This window comes from Bombus terrestris, chromosome 7, assembly GCF_910591885.1.
Source record: "Bombus terrestris chromosome 7, iyBomTerr1.2, whole genome shotgun sequence".
In the NCBI taxonomy this organism is placed as follows: Eukaryota; Metazoa; Arthropoda; class Insecta; order Hymenoptera; family Apidae; genus Bombus; species Bombus terrestris.
In genome coordinates this window covers 2,522,591-2,535,771 of record NC_063275.1, presented here as the reverse complement: position 1 = coordinate 2,535,771, position 13,181 = coordinate 2,522,591, and the positions used below count along the sequence as shown (strand labels likewise).

Genomic DNA, 13,181 nt, shown 5'->3' with positions numbered 1-13,181 from the left:
CGTACATACCAAGCGCTAGTACTGAGTTGTTACATACCGGGTGATCTGACCGAAAGCGACGAGAACGTGGCTTAAAACAGCCGTAATTGACAAATTACGCGGTAGGAGAAGCGCGTTGACGTTTCGGTATCCGATTACAAAATGTTCGCCTGTCGTCATTATCGTCCGCCAATGTACGCGTTCCGTTCCATTTTCCAGAATCGATCTGCTCTGTAAAGTTCGACGAACTGCAAATACAGTCGACCCTCGCATAACACGGTTAATTGGTTGCAAATTGGCGTTGCAACGAAACCGTGTTGTATAAGAATATCGCGTTAGTCTTCAGTGTACCGTGTCGTAAGAGGGTCGAGCGTATGTGAATATCATCGACGCAAGCTACGCGAATCAAATAAATTCGAGATACGGTTGCTTCTGGTCGCGAAATGAATTATCGTCCTATTTCGTGGTTTCGTGATTCGCCGATGCGCTCGATGTTCATCGACGAGGAAATGGAGTAACGAGAGGGGAAAATGCAGGTAATATATTTTTCATTTCGTTGTTTCGCTATCGCTGTGACGATCTTGATCGCTGGCAGCGATTAGATGCGTGATCGCGTTTGCCTGTTGCTGTATCCTCGAATACGATAGAAATGTACGGAGAAGGCACGCGTCGAAAATTTGCATCTTCACGGTGAATAGGAAACGATCGAAACCTGTTGAGTTTCGACATCGTAAAATCTGGTTACGCGTGGAAAGTAATGACAAGGCAAGGGAAAAAGCGATTGAAACTCTGAGAACCGAATGCACGAGTATAGTACGTTCCACCAGTCGAAGAACAACGTCTTTTCCCTCTCGCAAACTTCTCTCTTTTGCAAATTCGTCTATCTGCAGATTTTCCAAATGGACATGAAATTTGTTCCGTGAACGGAACACGCGACAAGCAAAGCAAGCAAGCACAGACTGAAAAACGAACGAGTTTACAAAGCGGGGCGCTGCTGTTCTGCAGTAACAGCACGTTCGAACGGTATTTAAGGTTGGCAACTAAGTAATTGGGGATTTTGTCAATGCCATCTAATGACAAAATCCGTAATCACTTAGTTACCAACTTAATAGCTACAGCGGAGAAAATTCGATCCTGCGGACCCATTATGTTCTTATCGGATCTACGATCGCTTGAGAAGAGAAGGGTCGAGTCTAGTTTGTTTTTCCTTTACAAACTTAACAGTAATGTTGTTCTTTGTCCCCGACTCCTTCAACTTATAAATTTTGATGCCACCAACAGATCGTTTAGATGGTTTAGGTTCGCCAGATCTTTTCTACCGCCGTTACTCCTTACTTGTGAATTCACATCCAGTAAATCTACTCAGGATCCACTACGACTCTTACTGCATGTGTGTCGATGTTTTTGGCGTTGGCATCGGTAGCTTTAGAAATTCGCTTCGTGTAATTTTTTGAGGTTACATTCTGTTACATATCTTTTGTACTTTATTTGTATCTTTCCTATGCACTCTACGTAGCTCCTTTGGTTCTAACATCGCACGTGAACGGCGATTTATCGTTTATTCATCCTGTTTCTATTTATCTTTAGATAAATAAAAAAATACACGAATAAACAAAGATTGAAAAAGAGTGTAATCAGCCGGCGCAGAAGACTCGTTGTTGGAAACGCTACGAAATCTATCGATTTTCTGGACGACCGGCTGACGGGTAGCAGAAATTAGCCGACTACGATTCGACGTTGAATTCGAGAGAAATGGAAATTTTATTTCTCCGCTGACATCTTACGACGAAGCACAAGTGAGAAAAATTGTTTTAGAAGAAGATTTAATATTACGGAACTTTCTATCGCAAGATGGCGCGGCACGTATTTCTTGCCTGTTGACTATTAATTATGACGCGTGCACAGCTTGACAGCTAATTACGAAGAAAACGTCCGGCGAAGCTTGAAACGCTTTTTAAGACGCGTAAAACCACCAAAGCCTTTAGCAAAAGGACGTTGAACGTTTTAACAGCGCTGTTCCAACCTCACCAGCGTGTAATGAGGCGAAGAGAAAGTGAATTACGCGCGTCATGAATCGTCTCACAGTGTATAACGTTGATGTAATAAGGTGTATCATCGCGGCCGTTTCGAGGTAAAATTTCATCGACAAAGAAACGCGCATTTGTTGCGGATACGATTTCGCGGCTGATTGAAGAAAAACTAGAGCAAAAAGAGGCCGGCTCGTCGAGTTCTCTCGTCGACAGAGGAAATGATAGGCCATAATTCAGTGGGAAAGTAACAGTTACGTCGACGACGCGACGTATGGAATAAAAAAAGGGATTATCCCTGTGCAAAAGACGATACGACGAGCTAACGTCACCTACAAAAGCGCCAGCGGCTGGAGAATAAAGCATGGGAAAGATATTACGAGCTAACGATAATTTCAGCCACGTGGTTGCCACTTTATTGCTCGATGATGTACACCGCGTCGTCACACCGAACGAATAATTTATACCACCACGTATACGCGACAGTGTCGGTCAACTTCCAACTAGCTTTCCACCGAATGTTGTTCGCGTGTTTATCCGCTTGACTCTTTTTTTAACAATTTTAGTGCATACGCTGTTCAACTGTACACGGTTGGGTAAAAGTAATCGCAGCACAGTCGGGTGGAGGATGATTCTGCGTGAAAAAATATGTCGAAAACGTGGAATAACATTTTTGTATATCACGCTTGGTTGCTGAGAAAATCGGATCTGAAAATTCGTCAAGTATATTTCAACTTGGCTAATTATCGACCAGGTATGAATAAACAATCGGCAGCAGGTTGTTATACAGGCAGAAAAATGTGAAATGTGAATGTGAGTGAAAAATGTGCAATAGAACTTTTTCAGTGAAGGCCACGCTTTCAAAGATACAAACTTTGAACGCGTTTCATTGAAAACGAACTGGTCTGCCGTGCACGTGAAACAATTTCAAATTTAGTTTTCTCGGAAACGAAGCATCTTATGAGAAAATTTCGTTCTACATTTTTCGCTTGTTTTCTCGTGTAGTTTAAACCTCTATTGATTATTCACTCTCGTTCGGTCTGGAATTAGCCGAATTTACGTTTACTTGTCAAACTTGCAGGTCGATTTTTTGGGGAACGAAGCCTCAGAAGAAAACATGTTTTCTTCAAATTTTGTTTTTATTTTCTCACGTAGAATCGCCTGCTGCTCGGTTCTACTACGATTTCCATCCTATTTATTCGGATCCTTCTGTGTGAAATATTCTCGAAATTTCAGTGCAGTTGTCATCGCAGATGGCTCGCGTTATCGCTGCTCGACGCGACCATTTCTAATCTCCGCTATTCGATGTTTCGATCGGTCGATGGATTCTTTGGTCCACGTGATTTTATCGGGTTGGAAACGAAGGAAGAATCTGTAGAATCTACAAAAATTGGTCGATTACGTAGAATAAATAAATACGCGTCGGAAATTGGAAGACCGTTGGCGAGGAAGAGAAAGGATGACAAACGTGACTGTTGCCGAGTTTCTGTTGGCCGAGTTTGCACGACTACGCGCGTTGTTTATCGAATCCGCAACGTCAAATATTTATCTGAGAGAGGAGTAGCATAATGGTTTCGTAGATAACGCATTGACGAAAACAGCCTCGAACCAAATGCCTAATTAGCTTATTAGTTCGATCGTTTTAGCGAACAATTTTCACAATGCTCGGAGGAAGTTTCACGCTAACCGTTAGGACTTGGTGGTTTTCGTTGCGATCCAGCCGATACGTCGTGTATCTCACGGCGTATCTGCCAGGCTTCGTAATTGGTTCGAGGCCAAGAAGCCTTAATTAGAAACTTCGCGTCCATTTGTTTCCCTTTCCCACGTCCCCTTCTTCCTTTCCCTTCCATCATCTCCAACGATCTTTATTTCCGTATATTACATTAAATTCAATTAAATGTTCATTTTCCCTGCGTTCGTCGTTTCCCGTATCTTTCGCCTCTGATTTTCGAACAACCGCGTTCGCGAATATTTCCCAGAGTCTTCGCAATTCTCTCTCTTTCTTTAATATCGCGCTCGTTCCTCTGCTCGAATTCTTCGATTCTCCAACCGTCTGCCGATTCTCTCCGACGTTCGCTCATCTCATATCCGGCATTTTATCCTATCCATTTGGTTACATTATTTCGAGCGAATTTCCTTGAAGCTTTTGGCAACGGTTCGGCTGGCCTTTCGCGTCTCTTCTTTCTTCGTGTAGCGCGAGAGACAATACGATGTGTATAAAATGTAACGTAACAATACCAGAGATTCAGAGTAACAGTTATTTCGAACAATTTTTGGAAAAGATTCATTGAATAAAAATTAATATTCATTTTGTAGCGCCACATGGCCGTAGGAAAAGTTTGAAGCGGAAAATTCAAATCTAGGAGAGACCCATATTATTGTGACTTCGAATACTAACGTTGTTTTCGGTTACAAGGTCTAGAAGCAAAAGAACTTTGAATAGATTGTTATTGCTGTTTCTTGGAATCTTCAGCCAGAGTTACAGAAAAAGGTTAACTTTTTGTCGTAACGTCCGTCGATATAAATGCACGAAGGTGCTGCCTATAACATTAGTATTAATATTCTTTCTTCGGTTGGTATAGTAGCACTGCGCGAGCGATGATTAAAACCGGCATATGCTATCTCTGTACTTGTGTTTGTACGTATTTTTATACGTCTGACTATTAGAAATTCATTCACTCGTTACTTTATTAAATAACGTTATAATCATACACGTTATAATCATCTCGATTTAAATGGAAGGCGGTTATCGACGAATTTGAAGGAAATTTGTCCGAAAATGAAATGATTAAAAGATATCAATTTTTGTATTGTTCGGACTACGAATAACCACAATATGAGTAATTACTATTTTTTTCTTTTTCGCTATCGGTAATCATTATTGCTAGCGGAAATTTCATTTTCGCTACCAGTAACCAATAAAATAATTTAGTTAGTGAGCATTATTATCGACAGCCAGAATTTTATTTTCGTTACCGATAATTATTATCGATGGTCGAAACCTTCTTTTTGCTTATTTCTAACTAATATCAGCGACAAGAATTTTCTCTGGTTGCATTCTATTATTATCAACTGTTACTAACGTTACTCGTGATTAGTATTCATTAGAAACATGGAAAAATTTCATCACTTATGACACTTGTACGTTCTATCATTCTTTGCTAAAAAATGATATAGAAATACGTTATATTGAAGGAAGGATAGAACATTCTTTCTTTCATATATTCTTATGGCGTTCCCTTTTGCTTAATAAAATATACGTTTCACAATCCATTTTCTTCATGTTGTCAATGAACATATACTAATTACCGATAATGTTGATAACAACTATCAATAATCGAAGATAACCAGGAAAGATATTTGTCAACGAATAATCGTCGATAGCTAAAATAAAATTCGGACTATCGATAATATTTATTGGTAACCAAAAGAAATTCCGAATTTATATTGCTTACTATTAACCAAAATTAAACTTGCCTCGTCGATACTGCTTATTCGCAAGCGAAATAAAATTCCCCTCGTCGATAATGGCTATATCGATGATCAAACAAATTTTAATCATTTATATGATCGTCCGAAACCAAAAGTTTTTAATGAAAAATATTAACTCGTATATTAAAAATTTTAAAATTTGTCTGATATAACTGTTACGGTATCTGAATAAAATATAATAAAAGCGCTTGCCAAAAGTATACCATACACAGAGTGTGTCTCGACTGATCAAGTACATGAAAATGTTTGGTTTACCCGGCAAATTGTCAGATTTATCGGCCAATATCGGTGTAAGTCGGAGATATTATGCAATCAATATTTCCTGCTTTTACAGAAATTGATTGGCAAGTTTTAACGTTTGCTACTAAGCTGCGGTAAATGTCATAAGTTTCACAGGGACCCGTACTCGCACCCGCACCGTATCACAAGTCTTTCTGTTTCGACTTGCACATTATCGCTGTTCTTTTCTGCTATTATCGAAATAGAACGAGCGTAAAGGGAAAGATTCTATGAATTACCATTCGAGTCAGTGCAAACTAAAAACAGCAAATTTCACGCTGTTGAATAGGAGCGAGTAAAAGGAATCGGCCGTGTCGTTCGCTCAAAGAAACAGTCGAAACCAATAGAAATTCCAGGGGGGGAGGGGGTGACTTTCGGTGAAAACATTGTTTTTATAGCTTTACTCACGTGTGGGATTGGTATCGATTTGGGCTAGATTTTTTCGTGCGAGCAACGCGTATGGACGTGTGTCGTGTCAATGTTGCACACGTACGGACAAAAATAGTACAAGCGCGCTGCATATAGTACAATATATAGTTTAGAATGCTTTCTTTACACTCATTTTGTATCGATAATAGCAGAAAAGAGCGACGGCAACGTGTAAGTTGAAACGAAAGCACTTTGTCCGTGTCTCTTATACTTTTGTATGTGAAACTTCTGACATTTAGCGTAGCTCAGTAGCAAACGTTAAGATTTGCCAAATAATTTCATTAAAGCAGGAAATAAATATTGATTTTATAATATTCCAGATTTATATCAACGATGGCGGTAAATCTTAAGATTTGCCTTAAAAATTTAACATTCTTTGATATTTTACAAGAACACATGAGCGTGTCACAGAGCCATAAATTAGCAATAGAAAAACCAAGGGGGCGTAACGAACATCCCGCAAGTCATCGAAACAACAACGTATACAGCGTCCTAGTGTGAGAAAACAAAAAACAAAAAAGTCTAAAAATTATTTAAGCTATTAATTAGTTTATTTAATTATTTTATTTAACGATTTCACATATTGTTTATACACAACATTGAATTAAAAGTATACAAAAATATAGGTAAAATTAAAAACATTAAAGGTGACTAATGATAAATAACACGACTTGAACGTGAAATTAAAAATTCATAATACATTTTAATATTTTTTTACAGTGTGCTGTCGTTCGATTATAACTTCATTTAGTCATAACTGATGGTGTAACTTTTTCATTAATTTTAACACCATTAAATTGGTGCATTTTATTCTATTGGGTTGGCAACTACCACCTAATGACAAAATCCGCAATCACTTAGTTGCTAACCGAATATACTGTACTTTATAAAAGCAGAAAAAGTGGCGCGATTAATTGCCAACAATTCCAGATAAACAATAACTGATAATAACAACAACAACAAAAAAGAAAAACAAAAAGTGAAAAAGGGAGATCTCCCTGTTCGGTCACGCAACGATGTTCTTCACAGAGGGCAGGCAGATCTCCCTATTTGGTTGGCTAGTTGTTAAACGTCACTCTGTTGGATTCTCATAATAAACTCTGTCAGTATATCTAAAGTATGTTTTTTGGCTTTAAACTTACGCGAAATCATTCGAACGATCAGTGATTTCTTAATTACACCACTCGCTGTGTCTTCGACGTGACAAGTGCATACGTGTCACATTTATATTACAAGAGTCGAGTTATCTCATTAAAAGGACTTCTCTTTGTTTTGCGAAACGCGTCGTTTCGTGACGTATTCGTTTCATTATTTACATTTGGTAATGTCTTGTTGGTGTTGCTTTGTAGGGCTGTTGGACACGGTATATATCCCGTCGTCGTTCCGGTAATAAAGTTGGAAATCTCTGGGTTTGAGGAGCAAACGCTGTGCCACTAGAAGCACCGGCTTCTCTAATCCTCGCCTCGGCTTGTTCAAGAGGCAAAGAAGACGAAGAAGCGGCGTTGCTGGCAAGGGTTTTTCTCAAAAAGCCGTCTAAGATGAAGAGGATCGCTTGGAATATTCACCGATATTGCCGTCACTGGTATAACACCGTCTTTCTCCGTTTTCCAGCGTCGTGGAATAATTTTCAAAATACAATGAGCATCTTGGATGAAGAATAAACCAGCAAACCATAAACCATAGACCAAATAGACCATCAAACGAATGCGATTTTACCTTTTTATTTTGTTCTTTTGTGTTTGATCGAGAGGATCGCCGGCGTTCGAAAGAACGAAACTTTCGATAAATTGCATTCGATTTAGATGCGACGTACGATGTGACGTTTGAAATGTTCTTTGAGCACTGCGAGTTTTCGGGACATTTCAAGGCAGAAACGCGGCAGCTGATTGGTCATTGATTAGAGTAATTTGGGAAATTTCATCGATCGCAGCTAAAGGCGACTGAAAATAGTCTCTAAATTCGTCTCGTTTTTCCAGGGCTCGGCACACGCGGTGTAACCTTGAAAAAAGGAGAAAAACGACTAGTTCGTTCGACTGCAAGCGATGCAATCGCCATCGTAAGATGTAAAACGGACGGGGCATGAAAAATCGTCGCGTGGAAGGTCTATCGATCTGCAAAGTACCACGAAAGAATTCCGGGTCGCTCGAAAATCCGACCGGACGTCATCGAAAACGGCCGATGTGACTGCAGCTTTCGGAAAAATTCCTAACCGGAAATGCGAAATGCAGCGCACGAGCATGAAACTGGAAGGAAGAAATAATACGCGGTTCTTCAGGCTGTATGCAGCAGCCGAGGGGGAAATGAGGTAAATTCCTCGAGGGGAATACGCAATCGCGAGAACCGTGCGAACTCCACGAGTATTGTAGTCGTCGCCGTGCAACCTGCAACGTTTAAATGTGTCGTTAACGCGCTCGTGCACGAACGCGGTTCGCCTCTTTTCGAAGGTCATTGTTTGCCGACGCGGCAACGGAACGAAAGTTTCAAAAGCTAGAGCCATCGAAACGTCGAACGCGATATTTATCGCGAACTGGAGATCGTAACGTAGTAACGTTATGCGAGCGAATTTCTCGGCACGAGATTTAAAGGCTCGCAGTGTCGTGTTTCGCGGAGTACAGCGTAACGACTACGGCCAATTTAGCAGCGCTGTTTCGAAGCCAACAGCGAGGAATCCGAGACAGGCGCACGTTCGTGAAAATATGGTTATAGCTGGGAAAAGTTGAGCGCGTACGGTCGAACAATACGCGCGCTAAAGTTGGAAAATGCAAGTGGAACGACACGCGACGCCCAGCACAATGACGTTGGTAAAGACGATCGTGTCGTCCAGCTTTTCCTTGCTGCATCGCGCAAAACATCATATATATGTCGAGTTATCGTTAAGTTTAGGGGCGTGTAACGAATCTTCATTCAGACTAGCCATCGTTGTTGTATAATAGAAATTACATTTACTGGTATAAATACGATTTTTACAGAGTTTGACAAATAACCGTGATGATTACACATTCGAGATGTTAATGACAATAATCTTAGGTTCAATAACGAATCCACAGTCAACGGGGTAACTCTTTGTTAAACGTAGAATATATTTTGAAGCACATAGTAACGCTCGGTATATACTGCACGTAAAGACGATGTGTAACTCTCCAAGGAGATCGCAAGAATAAAAGATTGATGACTTTCCTCTCCTTACGATCGCGTTCGTTTCTAGTATATTGGTCGGGGATACCAACAAAATTCTTGGCATAAAAAATATTGGCACTTCTCTGTTAGGTAAAAACGTCCATCCCGTGACGGTGGCTACGTTCAGCGACCAGTTGTGTCACCTCGAGCCCAAACCCACTGTCACAAATCTCGGGCATAATACATATAATATAATACATATGTAGTAACTAAAATGGGTTTTAGAGGAAAGGACAAGTAATGATGTTACATGTATCTAATTGTTTTGAAAGATACCATACAGTTGAAGACTACTAATTTTCATTAAATTAACTAAGTATTAATTTACAAATTGCTAGTGATTCATTATCCATTTTGAAATAATAAATAGTTTTTGTTAACCGATCAATTGATCATGATTACGTCCTAGACGTCTTAAAAACGCTATTTATCTTCAAACGTTGTTTATTATTTCACAATTCTTTTTGTAGTCTCTAAATATACATGTCATAAGAAGTATACATCTTGCGCCAGTTCGGGCACACGACCGAATAGATGGCACGGCGCGCGATCGAACTTCTTGCTTACTATGGCTCGCACGATCGACAGATGGCGTGTAGGGTTAAATAATAAAACTTAGAAGTAGTTGTTTATCATTTAATCCGATTATGTGTGCTCGAGATTTATGACAGTAGGCTTGGACTCGAAGCGACACATCTGGTCGCTAAACGTAGCCACGGTCACGAGATGGACGTTTTTGCCAGAAAGAGGTACGACGTAGTTGTATAGCTCTCCTGAGAAAGATAGTTCAGTTTTGATTTCGACTTTGGACAAGTAAGTGAACGCATTTGCTATCCTGTTGACTATGTATTCGTTATTGAACCTAAGATTATTGTCATTAGCATCTCGAGTATCTAATCGTCACGGTTAATTGTCAAATTCTGTAATAGTCGTATAGTCACCTTGTGAATTTATTATTATATTCATTGAGTGACTAAGTAATCATTGTTATTATAAGTCTTTAGTGAGAAGTTATTATTGTGTAGTGAAATGGATTATTGCTAGTGAACTTTATTCTGTAATAATCATATTTGTATCATTAACTATCATCTATATGATATAATACAAAATGGCTAATCCAAATGAAGGTTCGTTAAACGTCCCTAACCTCAGTGCGGGCTCGACACATATATATATGTAAATTCTACAGAATTACTGCTGACCAACACTCGCCGTGGGGGTCACCGATGACCCGCGCAACAAGATTAGTAAAAATACATAATTTGAACAAATGTCAATAGTTATAAATTTGTTATTATTACCATCGTTACTACAATGGTGTGACGAAATTAATGCAGTATAAAACATATAAAAATAGTTTTATTTATACATGAAATATAGATCTATTATGTGCACCCCCCACCAGTGGCTGTCGAAAATGGGAAAAAAACCGCTTTTCCCGTGTTTTACCTTAACGAACAATAACACTAAGCAACGTTTCGACTTGAAAGATGTTTGATGATAATTAATGGGGCTTTGACGGTAAAGTAAAAAATGCTGAATCTTGTGACGGTTCTTTGGAATTATTGCGGGTCCGAATAAGTATGATCGATGGATGGATTATGGTTTATGGAAGGTCCCGGGACGTAACAACATAGGGCAATTATTTACCAACGCGAACAAACAATATGAGATAATTGATAATCGCAAAAAATAAGTGAATCGAGCGAAATTGCAGTACAGCGCGATGGGGGTCACCGGTGACCCCAGTGAGATAAATTCATTAATGATGATTATACACCGCAACATATCTCTTGCAGGTAATATTTCAACATTATATGTATCGCATAATAAAAAATTCATCGTGGCGCCACGGCCGAATTTTGTAAAACTGGCGTGGCATTCAACGTGTTAATTGTTATTTTATAGAATTTAATTTATTCCCAAAATAAACTCGATTTTCCAGAATCGATTGTTACATCTCCCCCCAAGGATTTACGTTATTACATATATATATATATCAGAGATGAAATGACATCGGGGCCTTTCTTTTGAAATTTTTGAGAAGATCCCCAAAACTTTAGTCTAGACTATTTATTATAGCTGTACTTAAATAATAAAACTTAGAAGTAATTGTTATGATTCAATCCGATTATGTTTGCCCGAGATTTGTGACAGTAAGCTTGGGCTCGAGGTGACACAACTGGTCGCTGAACGTAGCCACCGTCACGGGATGGACGTTTTTACCTAACAGAGAAGTGCCAATATTATGGGACACACGTTGTATTAACAATCAAACCCCGGGCAGAAACAACGTCGTAACTACGCGGGACTGCTTAGCAACGGCGGCTGGAATTTTGTTGGTATCCCCGACCAATATACTAGAAACGAACGCGATCGTAAGGAGAGGAAAGTCATCAATCTTTTATTCTTGCGATCTCCTTGGAGGGTTACACATCGTCTTTACGTGCAGTATATACCGAGCGTCACAGCGAACGTTACTTTGTGCTTCAAAATATATTCTACGTTTAACAAAGAGTTACCCCGTTGACCGTGGATTCGTTATTAAACCTAAGAACATTGTCATTAACATCTCGAGTGTCTAATCACCACGGTTATTTGTCAAACTCTGTAAAAATCTTATTTATACCAGTAAATGTAATTTCTATTATACAACAACGATGGCTAATCTGAATGAAGATTCGTTACACACCCCTAAACCTAACTCGACATATATATATACAGGGTGGTTGGTAACTGGTGGTACAAGCGGAAAAGGGGTGATTCTACGCGAAAAAAGAAGTCGAAAATATAGAATAAAAATTTTTCGTCTGAGGCTTTATTTTCGAGAAAATCGACTTTGAATTTTCGCTCGGTACGCGTGCATTTTATCACGTCTCGTTATAACGGATCTCACTGTAGATCGTTGTCTCGATGGATATTATCGCAGTTTAAGCTTGTTTTTGCCGTAACGGAAAATTAGGAATACATAATGAAAATGTTGCTCATTCTGTCGAACGCATACTTCTGCTCTTCTAACTAAATTTCTATGAACGCTTTCTAACGTATTCGATTGTTTTAAAGTATGAAAGGCTACAATAAAGTGCACGCGTACCGAGCGAAAATTCAAAGTCGATTTTCTTGAAAACAAAGGCTCAAACGAAAAATTTTTATTCTATATTTTCGACTTCTTTTTTCGCGTAGAATCACCCCCTTTTCGCTTGTACCACCAGCTACCAACCACCCTGTATATATATGTACTGAATTGGCAACTAAATGATCGCGGATTTTGCCAATACCACCTAATAACCAAATCCGCAATCACTTAGTTGTCAACCCAATATATTAGGTTGTCCGGAAAATGTCTTCCTTTCGCAAACGTGTTTTTTACAACAATACACCTTCATACAAACCAAGTTTGTGAAATGTCGCGGTGTTTGTCTCAACAGAACACATGGATCGTACGTAATTCGACAAAATAATAAAAAAACAAAAAACATTGTGCGTCTATTATTCCCTCATAAAACGAAAGAAACTTATACAACCTAATATATGCTGCAGGTTCTACGCAGTGTGAAATTAACACACCACGTTGAATAGGTGAACTTCTACAGAATCAGACCGAGTAAAATATGAAAGCGGCCTCGACGTAAATCCTTGTGGAAAATGGAGGAAATGATATGCAGTAAAATTTGTTCGTTCTCGGCTTAGTTTTCGAGAAAATCGAATTTGAGAACGTACGAGGTATACTTGAACGTGGCTAGTTCCGGAGTAAACGGAACTAAATAACCGACAGGAAGTTGCTGTACGTTTGAAAAT

General features: G+C 39.2%; 1 protein-coding gene and 1 long non-coding RNA gene across 5 annotated transcripts in view; one reads left to right on the top strand and one right to left on the bottom strand.

Annotated features, from left to right (window-relative positions):
* Nucleotides 1–13,181, bottom strand: part of LOC100646344 (frequenin-1) — an 80,434-nt gene that overhangs the window by 50,013 nt on the left and 17,240 nt on the right. The window lies entirely within an intron of this gene.
* LOC110119413 lies at nt 122–11,874 on the top strand. Of its 3 annotated transcripts, none has more exons than XR_002307858.2 (3): nt 122–515; nt 7,556–8,108; nt 8,183–8,279. It is a non-coding gene; the product is annotated as an uncharacterized LOC110119413 (long non-coding RNA). The 3 variants fall into 3 exon arrangements; XR_007224659.1 differs by lacking the exon at nt 122–515 and adding an exon at nt 11,530–11,874 and having other exon boundaries at nt 7,144–8,108; nt 8,183–10,196; XR_007224658.1 differs by lacking the exon at nt 122–515 and adding an exon at nt 7,144–7,323.